The 20,641-nt window shown below is 37.2% G+C and overlaps 1 pseudogene; it reads left to right on the forward strand.

Annotated features, from left to right (window-relative positions):
• LOC129765667 (replication factor C subunit 3-like) overlaps positions 1-18,435 on the forward strand; it is a 99,073-nt pseudogene extending 80,638 nt beyond the window's left edge.
• Positions 18,436-20,641: the final 2,206 nt, after the last annotated feature.

Below are 20,641 nucleotides of genomic sequence, written 5' to 3' on the forward strand. Positions count from 1 at the left end.
AATCTCGTTTGCTTTATCCAGTTAGTCACTCGCAATTTGTTCGGTCTATCCCTGTGAATTTCTGATACAGAAGTGTATCTGTCCATATCTTTCATGATATGAATCACGTTGAAGCCTTTTTCCATTTGGTTTTGGCCGGAAGAAAACAACCGACGGGCCAGTTCCAGGTGAATTTTCTGGAGAGATTCTGACAAGGGGAGGGGACACCGCAGGGGCGGGGAGGTAGATGAGGTTGATGATTGAGAGGAATAGGAAACAACAGAAAGGGGGGGATAAAGTAGATAGTGGAATGGAATTGGATGTAACAGATGAGGAAGGTGAGGTCGATGGTGGATTCAAAATGGGAGGCCCCTTTTTGAACAACCGAGAGAGAGAGTCAAGAAACACGGTGAGAGTCACGTGTGGTGTGATAACTCTTGTGCGGAAAAAAATAACACCAAGTTGGCTGCATAGCTAGCGGGACATTGCTGAATAACAAGAGTGTGAACAAATAGCGTCTTGTAAGTCTATCAACAGTGAATGATAATGGATATCGTAGTGCATAATTTCATCCTAGGAAAAATGTCAGTTTATTTTCTGATTAGCTACTAAATGCATGGTAGAAGTTAATTCTTTATCTGCATTCGTGGAATCGCGGTATTCAGTCGGTTAAAATTCGTCGTATTCGTGCAGGTACGTTGATTGCTGAATTTCGTTTCGTTCCGTATCTAAAATAATATCCGAATTTATAAATATGCGAAATTAATGGAATAATTTCGCAGTCTTACGTCAACTATGCGGTGAACACCATCACTTAGCTCCATACATCAATTAAAATTTATTAATTTTTAATAATAATCGATCGCCAAACTTGAATAGGTATTCGCCTTGTCGAAATTTAAAAGTTTTGATAACATAATGTTAAAGCGCATTGGATCAAAATTTTAAATTTATTTACAATTATTAGATGATTCAAAATTCGTAACAATTCGTCGTTTGTTTTAAACCTTTATAAGGCCGTGGCAAAATGCAACAAGTTGATAAATTGCATACTGTAAGCGTTCTATTTATGATCTACTGTGTAAGATCATGCAGTTTTTTCAATAAAATAAATGGTGTATTTGGTAAAAATTAAAATTTTCAGTTTTTTCTTTGTAGGTCTATATAAAAAATATTTTTCGCTGCACTAAAATATTGTTTTAATTTTTCCACAACCAAAGGCGCAATAAAGTGAGCTGGCAAGATAGTGACAAACAGTGTTTTTGGGGTTAACGGGCAATGGCAACTATATTGCCACCAATTTTTTCAATAGTTTCAACAATTTATTTATTTTAGTAATGGCAAATATGTGTTCTTCCTCATGTAAGGATTATGTTCTCTGAAGTTTGAGTCGATAGCTCATCTAGTTTCCACGACCTTATAAAGGGTTAACTGGGTTTTGATGATGTTTTGATGTTCTATTTCCTTTGAAGAGAAATGTAGTTGAAGCGCATCGATTGATTGTGGAAATATATGGTGATTTTGCACTTTCGGATAGATTTTGTAGGGAATGGTTTGGCTGAATAAAAAGTGGTGAATTTAGTGTTGAAGACAACAAACGTCCGGGTTAACCGAAAAAGTTTGAAGACGAAGAGTTAGAGACATCACTCGATCAAGATTCGTGTAGAACGCAATCAGACCTTGCACAATCATTGGATAGTCGAGTTGTCAAACTATTTCGAAACCACTCAAAGCCGCAGGATACATCTAAAAGCAAGGAAATTGTTTTTCATACAAATTACGAGAGATGTCGAACGGCAATTTTGCATTTCCGAAATGTTGCTTGAACGGTACAAAAGAAAGCATTTTTAACATCGAATCGTTACCGGGGAAGACAACGGACTCATCTTAAAATGCAAAAGATCGTTTGTAGAGCCCGGTCGACCAGGAACATCAACACCGAAGCCGGATAACCGAAGTAATACAAAAGTACCAAAGTAATGATCTGTATTTGGAGGGATCGGAAGGCTGCTAAAACATGGTCAAACGATCAATGGAGACTTCTACAGATAACGGTTGATCCGTTTAATGCGGACTATTGCCGAAAAACGTCCATATTGACAAGTCTCGGTCTGCTGCTGCTGCTGTTCGAGCATTTGCCATTTGCTTCTACTACAATTTGCTTCGATCGATGCAGAACGCTTTGAGTGGAATACGATTTACTTCAGAACAAGGTATTAAACATTGGTTGGATTCGTTCATGGCTTCAAGAGTTGAAAGTTCCTTTCGCAACGGAAGCTGTAAATTGCCAGAAAGATGGGAAAAAATAGTTTCTGGTGATGACCAACACTTTGAATAAAGTATTAAATTATCCTATTATTCAAATAAATGTGTTCTTCATTAAAAAAACGGAACGAAACAAGTTTCACACCCAATAAACAGTATGAGAAACTAGCCACAATCAATATTGTGAACCATTGAAAAAATTGGAATGGTATGTAGAGTCCCCGAGACTAAATGGATCATAACAAAATATGTCTTCAGGGACAAGAAGAACACAAGTGTTGGCAAATTTTCTGATCATACTACAACTAGATACTTTGTGGCTTTTTTAACTTTCTTAATTCACCATCGAGAGTTTATCTGGGTATTGTGTTATCAAACAATACTTGTTTCATTATGGACTTATATTCTTGCATCCTTCATAAAACATATCAAATTGATACGAACCAGTTATGTTCAACCATTCTAGAACATCACAATCATTCGCCTCAATGATTATCCATCGCGAATCGACAATTAATCTTCGATCACCCATAGCAATGTAACACTTCCCGCAAAACCGCATTTAAACGGACCATTTTACGGCGCCACCAGAATTCACATTTCGAACGCCAATTTAATATTCCACAAAAACCAATTATAGAACCGTGAGGTGAAAACACCGTCCAAGTTGTCCAACACTGTTTCATTTCATGCAACCACGATGCTGCAACCGAAATGTGGTGACCAATCCGTTGGGCCACCATCATTGGATTGTGTCTGCGTGTTCTCCCCACACTCAGAGCAGCCAAATTCCGCCCAAATGCATCACTCAAATGTCGCCTTCGCTTGTATTTCAATCTTAATCAGCTTGGATAAATAGCATCCGTCGGACGAACGGACGGATGATCGAACGCACCACGATAACCCTGACTCCCACCTAGACGGTGAAGATCAACCGACGTGAAAATTGGACAACGGGAGCCACTCGGGTAATAAACTTAGTGCCACAAATGTCCCAAATCACTCCGAAGCTCGGGATGGTTGCATCACGCGACACAAACTATATTCGGACCAGGGTGAATAATGTGATTTGGGGCCGTGACGGAACACGATTCAAATTTTAATGTGGTCTCGACCTTAAATGATCTACTCTACCTCTAGTAATGGAATAGGGGAATCTCGTTACGATAATCGAGCATAGAGACCAGACGCGAATTTGTTTGTCCATGTAGAAACTTTGGCCAAGCGATGCCCATTACAAGAGCCACAATGCAAATTTATTTCTAGTGATGATCGTGATGGCCACCCTTCGGGATAACGCGGTCAAGTTCGGTCAAACTCCACTCCCAATACAGCGCGCATTGTTTCCGGATGTGACCCAGTATTTTACTAACACCAAAAACATTTCTCCTCCGACAGAACAATATGCTGCCCGGCGGGGAAGTGAGCAAAACCGGAACCGTGTTCGATGTGATGCATTCCACCCGCCACGCCAGCGGCGGTCACTACGGATGCACCGCCGATAATCGTCGGTCGGTTAACTGGACAGTAGGGAAATCATGGTCAATGTGCTCTGTAAGTATGGTTCCGTTGCATTCCTTTAACCCCGCAGCATCAAATCGATTGTGGGAGGTTGTGTTTGTTGATGACATTGTGGCCCAATGTGTAGCGATTGAATCCCATGTAAATATTGCACTACCTTAGGATAAAGGTTCGACCAGTGACTAATCTTTTGCGATTTACATGGAGATGGTTGATCGATATTCAGACATTTTGATATTTTAATTTTTCACTGAACTAGTTATAAGTCTTGTAAATTATACCATGTAAGAGTATGTATTACAAACAGTGCAACAAATTATCAAAATCTGTTCACGAATGAAGACATTAGATTTTTCCCAGTGTCGGATGAATTTTCTTCTGTTGAAACTCAACGCCATATCTGTCATAATGAGTATAACACAAGAGTCGAGACGCGTGAACTTTGTCTGGTATATTGAACGAATAGAGCATGAACGAATTTCGGAAAGCCTGCATTCAGGCACTTCCATTAATGTCAATAATTTCAGGTGATTATCACAAACGTTAAGTTGATCCTCATCGCTTGCAGTGAATTTCTATTGAAAACGTGTTTGATTTCCATATTTAGAAACAAAGGAATCCGGAGAAGGCAACATTAGCTTTCGTTGAGCGTTGACCGTTGTGCGGTGTTGAGCGGTTGAGCGACATCTAGCGTTGAACGGCGTTGAGCGTTCCGTTTCCGTTTCCGTTTCTTTTTTATACTGTATTATAATGACTTTCAACACCTTTTTGGCTGGCTTGTCACTTCCATTTTTGGAAGAATATCGGGAGTGAGAATTGAACTCGCGATCTTTACCGTGAAGGGTACGGTCCGTTCCCGTTTCCGTTTTCGCTTTATATGATCTTTTACTATCGCCATCGCTCTAACACGATCTTAGTTTCTAACACTTTCTTTATCTAACTCCATTTCACTAACTCCATTTTCGGTCTCCTAGGGAGGTTTTCAATGCACCGGAAGCCAACGGAATACGATATTCGATTTCCGCTGTTGAGGCCCTTCCATCCAATACCCATATCGTAGGGGTTTTATATGCACCCGTGGCCGAGTGGTTAGCATCATAACTAACATGCCGGGTGTTCGGGTTCGATTCCCGTTCTGGTCGGGGGAATTTTTCGTCAAAGAAATTTCCTCCGACTTGCACTGTGATCACGCGTATTCTAGAGCTTGCCACTCAGAATGCATTCAAGGCGTGTTATTTGGCATAGAAATCTCAACTAAGTACTAATAAAAATGACGCAAGTAATACTACGTTGAGACGGCGAAGTTCCTCTAGGAACGTTAGTGCCATTGAAGAAGAAGAAGAAGAAGAAGAAGAAGGGGTTTTATATGATTCTTGTCATTTATAGCCAGTATCATTAAACCGGAAATCAAAAAAGATTATGTTCGTTTTTCGCTCGTCTGTTATTGTCACCCATTGCCCATATAATTGGGGTGTACGCCATTTCTGGCCAATCGGGAGTAGATTCATAAAATATAGCTAGAGTTATACCATACATTTCATTGCCAATGTCGCCAAAAACAAGAATTTTGTATAATAAATGGCTATCATTTACCATTAATCGATTTCACTCTCAATTAGTTGACGTTGAATTTTATGCTTTGATTTTCACTAACACGCAATGATATTCAATTTCGACGTTACGAATATCATGGCGAAAATGAATATGCAAATGAAAAATGAACTTTATGGCAAGCTGATGTTGATGTTCATTGCACTGGTGTTCATTGATAGTGTTGTTCCATATTTATCGACTCTCGCTTGAGCAGTAGGTTGTCAATACAAGACAGGCTGAAATTCGCCGTATTTGAATGCCGTGAACGTGAATATTTTCGGCACTGATTACAAAGCCAAATGTAGCAAATTGTTTCCAAATAAGAATATTTTTCTAAGGGTTATGAACATTGAAAAAAATAACTCGTTCCATTTTTTTGTCTATCTAGATGTTTACTGAAAATCCTAAAATTTTAGTTCTATTCCGGTGAATACATCAGATTTGATAAGCAATACACAGGGTGGCTATAATTGCGGGATCACCCTCAACAGAATATACATGTATTGTGTAGCTTCTCGTCAAAAGAGTTTTTTTTGTGTTAGATTCACAACAATTATGTTTTTCTACCAACAATGAGGATGATGCTAGCAATTACTGATTGGTTTTGTTTTAAATTTTCAAGGATGTGCGTTTGTATGTGTACTTGCGATTTTCTATTTCCACCAGCAATGTGGATACCAAGATTCATCTTTTCGGTGGATAGTTACAATTGAGAACAGAGCGTACAGAGCAGTTGAAATTTGTCGCTGTTAATGTAATTGATGCACGATACGAATGAATGGAATGCAATTGAATGTTGTGGTATGTATTGAAAACACAAAAAAAAATATTAAAAAGTTATGAAAATTCGACTCAGGTGCTAGTGAAAATTTCAGGAGAGATAAGTTTTTGTGGCTTCCGTTTTTGGTGGGAAGATTTAGAAACTGAGCAGACTGTCGGTTTGAAATTCACTGTGGTGTTTTCGGTTTTTAAATCTGTGTTTTTGGCTATGTGAAGGTCCTATTGAATGTCCAATACCTTGCCATTGCCATTGTCCATTCGGAGTGGTAATGTTCTATAAGTTCAATCTTTAATCTTTTCCAGGAATTTTATTTATCTCCTAAGATCGCTTAACGCACTGAAATTTTATATGACGAGGATTTGTCATTCATTTGTATTTACATTCAATATTAATAGAATATTTTTTACACCCTTATATTCAAAGCCTTCTACTATGATTCAATGAATATCTCTTATTTGTTTACCCTTTTTCTAATGATAGCGGTTGCAACAATCTCTGTATCTATTTTATTTTCCCTTCGAAGTCAATAAGTACAAGGAAACATCGATACAGGGAAACTTCGATATAACGTACCCTCGTTATAACGTACCCTCAATATAACGTCCCTCGATATAGCGTACATTTTACCTCGATATAACGTACACATTTTCGAAGTCCAAAGGAATATTTTTTTTGAGTATTGTTTTTCTGAAAGAACAATAAATTAGTTGTATTTTGATACTAAAACTTGATTTGTACTTTTAACCAATCCCGAAGTACAACTGTTTTGTGATTCCAGATTCTAAATGATTCAAATTTTAATCAACAGTACGAAGGGAAACATTGTGAGAAAGGTTGGCTACGTCTTCTAGTTGAATTTATTCATTAACCTTACTCGAACATCAATAAATAAAATAATATAAGCTACATTTCTAAGTTCTTTATTATGCTTCGATATGACGTACAATTCGATACAACGTACAATTTTGAAAGTAAAATGTACGTTATATCGAAGTTACCCTGTATAACGTCATTCGATATAACATTCACATTTTCAATGGAAAAATAATGAAACCACTTTTTGAAAAGGGCCGCCTTTTTTTTCAATATTTTACAAAAATGTCAACTCGAATTGATTGTTAAAAAATAAAATGTTGTTTAAATTTTCATAAACAATACAATTTTTTTAAATTGCGATGAAAAAAAATTATTTTAAAAATTGAAATTCATTTTTCTCCAAAACTTTTTTTTTATTGGAAACATTACCAAAAGTATCAGTGTGTAGGAGACTTGCTGGATTATTTTTTAAATTTTAAGTTTTTTAAACTTTAAAAAAAATAACTCAAAAACTTTAAAACCTACAAAATTTTAGTCACTGAAACACTAATTTTTTTCGCGCGCAACTGAATATGTTTCGGATACTTTCTATAAAAACCGATTTGAATTTGAAACTGTAAAATTTAGCGCGTACAGAATATATTTTACAGAAGTCACTTTGCCGACGGTATCTTTCAGAGACCTGTTCTATCTTCCCTATAGGGTAACACGGGGTGAGTTGGACATACGGGGTGATTTGGACCACCCCTTTATCTCGAAAAGTACGGCTCAACTTGGATTTTTTATAATGTCATCTCCTTTTATTGTTGTAAAAAAACTTTGGTAAAATTAAACATGTAGAGGGGAACGGTACCTTGAACACATCAAGCACTTTGATTGTCAGAAAATGTGAATTGTTCGATCGTGGTTTTAAGGTTTTATCCGCCGATTAAACAAATTTTCGTGTATTGTGCAGTAAAGTTCTGTTCGCCTACAGAAGGAGAATATTTTGATGCAGCGAAACTGTAAAGGGCCTGACCGGGTAAGGGAGTAAAAAGTGCCCCCAAACCAAATCACTAGCTGTATGGCAAATATTGTAAAGGATATTAAATAAGAAATTTTGGTGGTTTATTTGAACCCCTATGTGGTTTGACGTAGGATCCTACCGCGCAACACTGAAAAAAATCTGAAAAAAATCACACATATCTAGAAAAGCCGTAGAAACACATTAAAATATGAATTAGAGTAGTACTGAATCTCAAAATCTCAAAAAAAAAAAATTCAAAATTTCAATATTTTTTTTGGTACTAAAATTTTTGATGAATTTTTTTTCTTCGACCACGACCGTTTGCGCTTCACGTTGTCGTAAGTGACCCACTTTTCATCGCCAGTCACCATCCGCTTCAGAAACGGGTCGATTTTGTTGCGATTCAGCAGCGATTCACATGCGTCGATACGGTCAAAGATGTTTTTTGCGTCAACGTGTGTGGCACCCATACATCGAGCTTCTTTGCGAATCCAAGCTTCTTCAAATGGTTAATAACGGTTTGATGACTTATCCCCAGCTCTTGGCCGATGCTACGGCTGCTACTATGCCGGTCTTTCTCGGTTAATTCTGCGATTTTGTCGCAATTTTCGACGACAGGCCTTCCGTACTGGTCACAATTATTTTTGCTTGAAAAAGTAGTGATGTATTACTTTGTGAGACAATGAAAGATGAATAAGATTCCTTTTTTTGTAAACTTCTGATAATTAATTACTAAACAATGTTTTAATGTGTATGTCTAAAAAAAATATTTGCTATGTTTCTACTTCGTGCGATATATTTTGCAATGTATCACAAAAATCATAAATGGAGTTTTCCATTAATCCTTTCTTCAAGCATGGATGACAGCTTTTGTTTATACAGAGTACCGTTATCTATTATTCATAGTAGCACCGTTTTGATTCGTGGATAAGTTCACATCAAAATTCGTTTAGAAAAAGTTTTGGCTGATACACTGTTTCATAAATTATAATATTAGTATAATTTTTTCTCTGTGATGGCTGAAGGCATACAAACGACCGCAAAGGGTTGATACAGATTTCGATACAGATTTTCTGAGGAAAAACGCAGATAAAAAGATTTTTTGAGACAAAAAACACAGATTTTATTATAGCAATCCTGACATGGACACGTTTCTGTGAGGTGAATTGGTCCTACAGGTTTGAGGCTTTTCTTTTATCTAATTGATTCCAGATGTCGCAGAATTACAAAAAAAAAATGATGGACAGACAACGTTGGAAGAGGAAGGAACTTAAAAGTGCAACGCAGGTCATCAAGTACGGATTTTCCTTGACCAAGCATCTAAAGTGTTTGAAAACGCTGGTCTCAACTCAATTTTTCTGGTCTAAATTCAGATTTCAGATTCAGATTCAGATTTTCAATTAAATTCAGAATTTTGTTTTCGGTCAAATACACATTCAGTAGTACAAAGTTGTGGGAAGATGCGTTCTAAAAGAATGCAAAATTGTACAATTGGTACAAAAATCATCATTCAAAAGTTTGGATACTGTTTGCTAATAGAAGGATAGATTAACTTGGAGTCAAAATGTAGTCTAACTTGAAAATCTGTTTAAAGACTGATATCAATGTTATTGATAATGAATAGTACCGATACTCATAACTATAAGCGCCATTTATTTTTTGAATTTTCACTATAAATAAAAAAATCTTGACTAGAAACCTCCGAAATAAACTAGAAAAAACTGTGAGAGAGAGACCAGAACAAACGAACTTTTGAATTCACCTTTCAAAACTGCAATCTACGATCATTATCCATTGTTTGGCATAAATATCACAACATTAATAATAAATAATATATAATAAATAGTAAATAATAAATAATGAATAATAAATAATGAATAATAAATAATAAAAAATAATAACCGATACAGTGGTTCTCAGATTTACATGAGCAGTGGTAGATTTGTTCTTTATTGCAAAATATTAGACCCAATTTTTTTTTCATTGGGATGCTAACTTTTGTTTTAAGGTGGACCGAAAAATTCATTTTTTCGCTTTTTTCCAAAAAATTTTTTTTTTCTTAAATTCATAACCTTTGACTTACTGAACCGATTTGGATGATCGACATAAACAATTAAAGACAATTAGTTAATGTTTTTTAGAAAAATATTACACTTTCAAAAAAGGTGGATTTTTTTTCGTAATTATTTATTGTAATTGATTATTGATGCTCTCATGGCTTTGGACTAGAGGGCGCTATATTTTTTTATTATTATTTTTTAAAGCTGAGTTTTTCTTACATCACATATCCAAAAATGAGAGATGTGATTTTTTTCGTTTTCAAGTTATGATTTTTCTAATTCCACCGATGGTCCTAAAAATCATTTTTTTCTTCCAAAAATGACATTTTCAAAAATTCACTTTTGAACTACTGGACCGAATCAGATAATCGACTTATAAAATTGGAGCCAATGGGCTAGTCTTATTTGAAAGAATATTACACTTGCGAAGAAATTGGATCCTAGTCCCATAGATCTAGTTTAGTTGCATAGAACGAATATTGGAAACAAGTTAAATTTGGAAAAAATCATAACTCAAAAACTGAAAAAGACACAACTTTAGTTTCGAGATATATTATGTAAAAAAAACATCAGCTTTCAAGAAAAAAAAAAATATAAAATATGGCGCCCTCCATCTTTAACCGAGAAAACTATGAAGAATTGCAGCAATCAATAGATGCTAAAACGAAAATTCAAATTTTTCGCACATGAAATATTTGTTTCAAAGAAAATTCGATTATTGGCCTCAATTTGATATGTCGATCGGATTTTGTTTTTGAAATTATTCATTAGTTAGTTTTTTGTTGTTTTCATGGCCCTAGTCCAAAGAGGGCGCTATATTTTATTATATTTTTTCTTGAAAGCTGCGGATTTTACACAACATATCCAAAAACCATGCATGCGATTTTTTTTCGTTTTTGAGTTATGCGTCGCTTTTGGAAAAAAGGAGGAAATGATTTTTTAGACTATCGGTTGAATTTGAAAAAAATTCAACCGATGGTCTATAAAATCATTTCCTCCTTTTTTCCAAAAGCGACGCTTTTAAAAAAATTATAACTTTTGAACTACTGAACCAATTCCGATAATCGAAATATTAAATTGAAGTAAATGAGCTAGTCTTCTTTGGAAAAATATATAACTCATCAACTTCTTTATAAAAAAAAATATTTTATTCGCATAGATGTAGTCTAGTCGCTAAGGAAGATTAAAAATATGTTAACTTTGAAAAATCATAACTCAAAAACGAAAAAAATACAACCTTGGTTTTTGTATATGATATGTAAAAAATCATGAACTTTAAAAAAATATATTTAAAAAAATATAGCGCCCTTGGTCCCGAAATCATGTAAACTATAAAAAAGTGATACAATCAATAATCACGAAAACAGAATTCATTTTTTTCGCAAATACCATATTTTTTCGAAGAAGTCTAGATAAATTTCTTTAATTTGATATATCGATTACCTGAATCGGACCAGTTGTTCAAAAGTTATGAATTTTCAAAAAAAGACTTTTTTGAAAAAAAGCCATTTTCGGAAAAACGGGAAAAACTGATTTTTTGGACCACCCTAAAATGGAAATGGGCACCCTAAAAAAATTAAAAAATGCGGGTCTAATATTTTGCGATAAACAACAAATACAGGGTAACTTCGATATAACGTACATTTTACTTTCAAAATTTTACGTTATATCGAAGCATAATAAAGAACTCAGAAACGTAGCTTATATTACTTTATTGTGTTGCTGTTTGTGTAAGGTTAATGAATAAATTCAACTAGAAGACGGAGCCAACCTTTCTCATGATGTTTCCCTTCGTACTGTTGATTTAAATTAGATTCATTTAGAATCCGGAATCACAAAACAGTTGTACTTCGGGATTGGTTAAAAGTACAAATAAAGCTTTAATATCAAAATACAGATAAATTATTAATTATTGTTTGAAAATGTGTACGTTATAACGAGGGTACGATATATCAAATACTGTATACCACTTCTCACGAAAATCTGAGAACCACTTTATCGGTATGACATATAATGGCTGTATATACAGCCTGAATTTGAATCGCTCCAGTAGTTCAAAAGTTATGATGTTTTCAAGAAAGACTTTTTCGAATAAAAGTGGAAAAATTTGATTTTCTTCACCATCGGTTAACTTTGAAAATTCATAAGTTAAAAACGAAAAAAAATCACATCTTTTATATTTAGATATTTCATGTTAAAAATCTCAGCTTTCAATCAGCAAATATAAAAAAATATAGCGCCTTCTAGTCCAAAGCCATGAGTTGCTTCTCGTCAATTGAGTTGCTTCTCGTCAAAAGAATTCAAATCCCAGCTGGAAATTTTGGATGAGATTTGCCATTCACCTTGATTTTTTCTCCCACTCCCATTTAAATGGATGAATGGCATATTATTCTCCACGTTCCATTATTTCATCCAATTACTGGTATCTATACAAGGGTAGTTGATGCTGTTTTAAATCCAGTGCCACATGTTTCGATTCATTGTACCCAAGTCCAAAAACACCGACATGTATCCTCGGACCCCACTACCGCTTCAAACAATCGTTTGAATGCGTATTTCCCTGCACGGATCGTTTCATTATCAGACGCTTATACAACTTCTGAACACGGAAACTCCAACATCCAAAATGAATGAGGAGAGCCGTCCTAATGACGAAAGAAAAATGGAACAAAAACTAAAGCAGCTTATGAGGAAAGTGGATTGTGTCCAGTGCAATTCGAGCTGTGGCGAGTGTTTAATGCGATTAATCCCAACTTTAGCCCCATGGTGACGATTGATTTCGGTCCCATTCCAGCATTCCGTCTCCCTGTCGGGCCACATTTTGTTTGTTTTTCCGCAACGCAACATTGGCTCTGTGTGTGACAACATGATGGAGGGTATTTACGTAATTTGATGAATTCATTACGGCAGCGAACCTTTTAATTCCACGAGTGGTTCGCGTTTCGTTTAATTACAGATTCTTATTTTCGGATTAAGACTCTGTTTCACCTAATCGATCTTGTTAGTGTACTTTGGCTTTCCCACTTTTGCCGAGAAAACACTTATTCATGCAGTCGAGCTGCGATAATGCCCCGATGATCGCTCGACTGGGCATCCCATTCCGCACTCCAATAAATTTGCTTTGTTCGTATAAAATATAATCGTTCAGAAGAGAGAAAAAAACCAACATAACAAAAGCTCTCGAAATCAACCTTCGACGAAGTAAAGAAAATTAAACTACAACAGCAGCAAGGAAAGTTTACTCTTCTGCAGCAAAATACTACAAAGATGGGCGGCCGCTTTGCGATCGCCTCCGATACTTCTGCTCCACATCAGGATAACATTATTTTCACTTTCAAGCGTCCGTTGATTCTCATCGCCATCCGGTCGAGGAACTTTGTTCGGCCCAAATGCTGGGTCCGATTTTAGCAACAGAATCACGTACCGGAGGAGCTTTATCATACACACAATAGCGCCCGGACCGACCGTCCGCAGGCCAGGACACTTGTGTGCACACTTGTGTCCGGATGATAATGACTGTGAAGAAAGTTGAATCTTGGAAAACGCGGGACCTGACTCTCTGGCCCAGGCCGGAATATTCACAGCTTCAAGAGATCAAATTGTTGGGTCACATTCAAACACCACACTCCGGTCCTTGCCCCGACTGTCGCCTTTTGCCCTCGGTTCAGAGAGGGTGTGTCTTATAAATATCAATTGATTTCGTCTCTTCTCGATGAAACAATATTTGACCGAAGGCCACGAGATAAAACCCGTGTTGAAGTTGCTACTCCCGTTATGGAAGATGCCATCACTTTCCCTTTACTCGGAGAGTAATTGCCTGGAGGAAGACAAATATTCTCCCGGGGTTTCTGACACTGGGACAGAAATACAGCACAACCGTTGGCTTGACTGTCATGAAAAATTAATGGGACAGGTAAGAGAAATTATTCTTTCACGGCAGCGGGAAGAAAGTCCGTGACCAGTCTCGGACTCTCTTTCCACGAAAATAAGAACTTCAAACAAATCCGACTGCGAGTTCCGTTTTGTCAAACCGCAGTCCGATTGTAACGGCTAAATATAATCAGCTGCCTTGTTTGTGTTATCTTCGCCGGACATGGCACGACACGACACAATCTGCTGTACCATAAATCAGCTCGCTTTCCTTCTTTCTATTCTATTTTATCATTCCTCCCAAAAAAAAAAAACTGCAGAAAAATCCTGCCACCATGGCACGTGTGCTCGCGTGGATACCAGACACTGCGGTTCTGACGGTCAAAGTCACCGTCGACGGCCACCCCTGGATACAGCTGATGCAAGGTCAGCACCGTCCATCGATACGACACGATACATTCGGGAGAACCAGTTGGATTGAATTGACTGCATTACAAATACGCTGAACGTCAGCAATTGTCACTGAACTTGAGATTTGACAACTTAAAATTCTCTACCTTACTGGAGGGTAAGGTTCTCTACTGTCATTTGCGTTTTTGGAGTGAGGAATATAATCTAAAGGAGACATTAGAATAATCTGATAAAATCACATGGAGCATACACATTATTAATTAAAAAGTACATAAAAAATATATTCTAATTACAGTTCCCATATATGCTTTATTCTGATCTTGATTTTCATTGAAAACTAGAGATTAATCTCGGAATATTCGCTTCGCGCATTGAATGAGAGTTTATACAATTGTATTCAAAACATTTGTTTTAATTTTTTCTTAATTTCTTGGCTCTTCCTGAGTTCCCACTCCATCGCGACCCATACTTTGATCGATCTAACTTAGCACAGCTTATGAAATGATATATTTGGAGACGAATTTTTTTATTAGAATTGTTACGAATTGTGACCAGAGCTGCGATTTGTCGTAAGAATCAAGTGATGGTACTCACACAAAGATAATCAACAAATTTTGTACTACGATTAGCTTTGGTGACCATTCCAAAGCCAGTTCAATAGTGTGAGAAGAGTATTATCACAACACTAACATATGGTGAGCTTCTACTTGACGGTAGAAATCCGAGCTCTTTGGTGAGTGTCCTGTTACTGAGATGTCAGAATCAAGGCGCCTAGAAGTATATACTAAGGTGGGCCAACTTGCTAAAACCACTCTTCAGCCATCTTGGAAGTCTACTGTGTTTTGTTTGTAAACAAAACACAATACGCTATTGCCGAAGCTCGCTCGTGATCAGTCTGTCTCTTTCACGCTACAAGCAAATAATTCCCCTTCTACTTTCTTCCGTGCTGTTTTCATATACCGCTCCCCTAACCAACTTAGTGACGAAACGGCCTCACCTAGTACCATAGACCCGTCTTGGTCAGAATAGTGCGACACTCAAAAGTCTAGCTGATGGTTTGGTGTTTGGCGATATTCACAACATTCGCCTCTTTGTGTTCGTTCTTCACGACCAGGGATGCCAGATGTAAATATACAGTTTCATTTTAATTACAATTTGAAGAATTTTGTATTTTCAGACATGTATTTTCTTTTCATCTTTTCAGATGGCCTTAACGTTTTTAGTGGCACTTCGCCAACTCTACGTAGTATTACACATGTCATTCGTATTAGTACTTAGTACTTATTTTGAAACCCGTTCGACTTCGATTTTTTTTTCACCAAATTTGTTTCTCATCATTGCAAGGATGCTAAATTTGTAGACATGTTCGCAATTGATTCAACACAATCCTGTCTATCCTGTTGCAGACTTATATTTTCAGTTGCAGACTGCAGGGATATGGTATTTCTTCTCTTTATGACTTGATTCCCTGCGCTAACAACCCCGTTTTTTCATACATTACTTTGCTATTCTCGCAGTTACAAAAATATCTGCCATTTATACACATCAACGTTTCAGATTTTTGACGAAATCTGAAACGTTGATGTGTATAAATGGCATCTTTGGAGGTGAGGACATTTATTCTGTTTTGTATACATAATAAATCAAAAATTTTTGTGTACAATGGCTCTCTGGGTTGACCGCTACCGACCGCGCCAGCTGTCCAAACTGGACTACCACAAAACGCAAGTTACGCATCTGATTAATATTTGCTACCAGGGAGACTTCCCGCATGTTCTACGGTCCTTCCAGGCCAGTAAGAAAACTCGCATCATGTGTTTGCTGCGGAAACTTTGCCAACCGGGCGCGGAATGGCTACGCAATGAGATAATGAACTTCACAACGCCCTGAAACCGGAAGATGGAGATCAGGACCATCAGCAGTAATTACCACATGGAGTTGAATTCATCGGTTGTCGGGATATATAACAGGGTGGTCGTGTCGGATTTGATCAAGCAAATTGATCCCAGTGAATATGAGACTCGTCTTGTCCGAGGTGGATTAGTTGACCAAAGATACTCAGGATGCGCTGAGAAGAACCATTGAAAAGTATTTGTCTACGTGCAGATTGATTTTGTGCGCCAATTCTACTCCACGGGTTATTCCCGCGGTTAGAAGTCGTTGCTTGGGAATAAGGAGGAAATCTTGGGAGGATATTCTTAAAATTTTAAATGTAAGATTGTCATTTGTTCGTTTCTTGAATGTAACAACACTATTTGCATTTCAGTACATTCCTTCGGAGCTAGCGAAAAGAATGATGCTATCCTCATGCTGGAAGCTTGCAAGGTACAACACTAACCGTTCACGGTCAACTAAGAGGTGGAATATTGGAATATTGGCCAGTCGATTCCCGGACTGGCCAATATTCCATCAAGAAACCGCCAATCAGATTTCCCTCGAACAAAGTCCACAGAAGCTGGAAGTGGTGAGGGAACAGCTATACCAGCTGGTATCAGAAGGCGTTCTATCGAATTTTACAATCTGTGGATTGGTACCGAATCTGATTAAAAATTGCGATATGAGTCTGAAGACGCATTTTTCCGGGCATTATGAACACCGGATACAGCAAGGAAGCAAACATATATTCCATCTGGAAGTGTTCGTGGCGCAGTTTGTGGCACTGTATAAGAAGTTTTTCAATAAAGCCTCAATGGAAGTGGATGATTTTTGAGCGATTCTTTGAGATCGAAATTTTCTTTCGTTTTATGAAAAAATAAAATTTTTGTGTTCATCTCACATTTATTAACTAAACTTCAGTAGTTCTGGTAATTATTAACTCTAAATTAAAAAAAAACCCGTTGTCGGTTTTCAATCGGATCGTTTTCATGGTTCGCAAATAATTATGAAATGGTAAATTTATCAATATATTTAAATACCATTTCATTCAAAAACCATTATACTGCACCATGTTCATTTTAAAATTATATTTAATGTAACTTTTAAAATTCTTACACCATAATATTTTTTATTATAAATGTCTGTTAATTTTGACTACAAGAAATAAATATTTGCTCGGTTAATCGAATTCTGAAAGACAATTGTTCGAATGAATCGAAAATTGGCCCCACGATTAATCGATAATCGAATAAACGAAAAATTTAGACACCTCTAACAACAACAACTTCTACTTCAACAAACTAATTTAAACAACCGTCGCGATTGTCAAAAATGATTGGAACTGTTTGATCACTCACATTTCTACTACCACCATACGCCACAACCACCGCTCTCGTAACGTAAAGTTGAAAACAGAGCGATCGGCAGTGAGAGGCATTGGAACCAACCGTCATTTGGTTAGGTGTCAGAAACAAAAAAGTGAGTATCACTACTGAATATTTGGATCTCGCGTGCCGTGAGAGGAATTGAGTGACTAAGGTCAGTTTTTTTGAGACATTGACGGTGATGGATTGCAGCTCTGATTGTGACCTCTAATCACGCCTTTCCAAATTATTTTTCCGTTGCCGGATATCCGAATCTGTGACAGAACCCTTTTCCACAAACTATTGCAACTGCACTTTTCTTCAATTTGAATAGCGGGAGTATGGGAGTTCTATTATATTTTAACCGTACAGAATGTACGGTTAAAATAACGTATTATCGTATAACGTATTGGAGCAGCAACATCCGGTGACTGGTAGTTCCTACCAGAATGCCGTGAATAATAGATAATCAGGAAAAAAACATGAAAGCTATAAACCCGAAGTGTCGTTCTTCCCTCCTTTGAGTTGTCTCGTTTTGGGTAAAATATCCTGTATTTTGGATAAGAACGCCCTCATTCCATACATTCCATACAGACCACATGAAAGAGGGTGATTAAGACCCGCGAACAATCCGCCCTGAAGTTTTGTAACAACCTTCCTCGACGTTAGTGGCTGGTCAAGGCCAGGAAACGTTCGTTATAGGAGAATTTGACTGATATTCTCGATAAGACATTGTGATCTCCCAGATTCCCGGACCTTAATCCCCTGGAATTTTATGGTCGTACATGCTGGCCAAGCGAGAATAAAGTGAGCACTATGGACCAATTTAACAAGCTCATTTCCATGATATGGGACGAGATGCCGATGGACCAGGTGATTGCCGCGTGCTTTTGAGAAACGTCTCTAGCTCGTCATACAGACCAAATGCGGGTGCTCCTAGGTAATGTTTCGTAAAAGTTCTCAATAAAAATTGACGTAGAAAAATATCCTGTATTTTTTTTTTTTTTGACGTAGGACTACGTCTTTCATTTCTATACCGGGGTGTAAAATCAAAGTTTCGAAAACGAAAGCGTTACGCCGGAGACCGAGATTTTGAGCGTTAATAGCTCCCAAACAACTGAGCGAAATGGTATGATAAACACTTCATTCGAAAGATAAAATGTCTACGCGTTCTATACTTGTTACTTTTTGATCCAAAAACTTGTTTCAATAGTCTTAAAATTGCTTTCAAAACAGGCTATTGAAATCACCAATCGGTATATAAGCGAGCGCCACTCGGAAATTCACTCAGTTATAATCGAACAGCGATTGGAGCATGTTGTCGCTGTTGTGGTGAAGCTCTTCGTTTATCATGAAAGCGCGGATGAACGGTGCCACCAAGAGCCTGTTTGTGCACCTTAGGCCAGAAGGCAATCCATCAGGAGGAGAGTGATGCCACAAACGGTTCCCCGGGAAGAGATCGGAGCAGCCGCCACACACAAACATACACGCGCGGAACTCTTCGTTTGGATGTCATTCAGCATCGAGAAAATTCCGGAAAGATTCAATCGTTGCTGAAAAATAATCTGCCAGTTCCCCTGGGAATTGAAAAATACATTCATGCGAAAGAGTTTATTTTAATGTTTTCTATCCATAAAACACTGCAACCAAATACATTGGGTTTTGTGATTTTTCAATCGATCGCAATTAACAGGAAAGCTTCTGAAAATAATTCTTCCCCATCAATAGAAAATTTTCGTATCCAATATTGTATGCGCGCGCAACGAAAAATGTTTCGCATCGCGAAAATTATATTATTTTCAATCGATTATTGCTCAGTCGCCGAAAGTTTCAAACTCAGAAAGTTCATTCCCCTCTAGTTTGGCTTCCAAATTTCCATCGTAAACCACACCTTCTCTCGATTCAATCACGCACAAAAAGCATACTTAAGCGATATTCTGGTGGTGAAACGCATTCATTTTTCGTGAGGCCATCGACTTGGCTTGACCTGAAACGCATTCAGTAGGTTTGGAACTGTGAGGGAGCGCAGAAAAGCCGATCCATCAGAAGAAGAGAAGACGAACGAGAGAGTATCAGCACCAAAAAACGGTTCTGTTTGAGACACCGAATCAGCCGCCACACACACATATATACGTGCGGAACTTCTTTCGTTTAAATGCCATCCAGCATCGAGTAGATTCCGGAAGAATATTATCGTTGCTGAAAAATAATCTGCCAGTTCCCCTGGGAATTGAAAAATACATTCATGCGAAAGAGTTTTTTTTTATTGTTTTCTAACACATAACGCTGCGACCAAATACATTTGATTTTGTGATTTTTCAATCGAGTACAATTAACACATGGTTATCAAGTTAGCATTACCCACTGGTGGTGGACTTCGAGAAGAATCGAGAAGAATCCGGAAAAATGTCATCGTTACTGCGAAATAATCTGCCAGTTCCCTTGGAATTGAAAATTACATTCAAGCGGAAGAGTTTATTTCAATGTTTTCTATCCACATAGTACTGCTGCGATCGAATACATTTGGTTTTGTGATTTTTCAACCGAGTGCAATTAGCAGGAAACCTTCTGAAGATTATTCTTCCCCATCAGTAGGATATTTTCGTATCCAATATTGGATGCATGAAACCTTGTACCTCCAACGTAACGCTCTCGTTTTCGAAGTCCCCCAAATATTAATTTATTCATTCATTCAAAATGGATTCAGATTCAACCTCAAACAAATAATCACTGAATCAACGATAGTCCTACGTCACCATTGCGGTTATACCATAGATATAACCCACTTCCCGCTTTTTTTAACATATTTAAAAAGTGTATGCGAGCTTATTGAGCACCCTATGCATTAGATATTTTTTAACAATCAAAATATTCACTAAAAATAATTTATATGGCAGAACAACGTTTGCCTGGTCAGCTAGTTATTTTATAAAATCTTGACCGGTTGGCATCCTCTATGAAAGACATAGTCCTACGTTAAAAAAAGAAAAAGAATATGGAGGATATTTGGATTCGATTTGAATTTATTCTGCCTGAATACATCCGGAATATAATGTTTTGAAATGGCATAAATTGACCGTGGGGTAGTGTCTTCTAGATC

Source organism: Toxorhynchites rutilus, chromosome 2 (assembly GCF_029784135.1).
Source record: "Toxorhynchites rutilus septentrionalis strain SRP chromosome 2, ASM2978413v1, whole genome shotgun sequence".
Taxonomy (NCBI): Eukaryota; Metazoa; Arthropoda; class Insecta; order Diptera; family Culicidae; genus Toxorhynchites; species Toxorhynchites rutilus.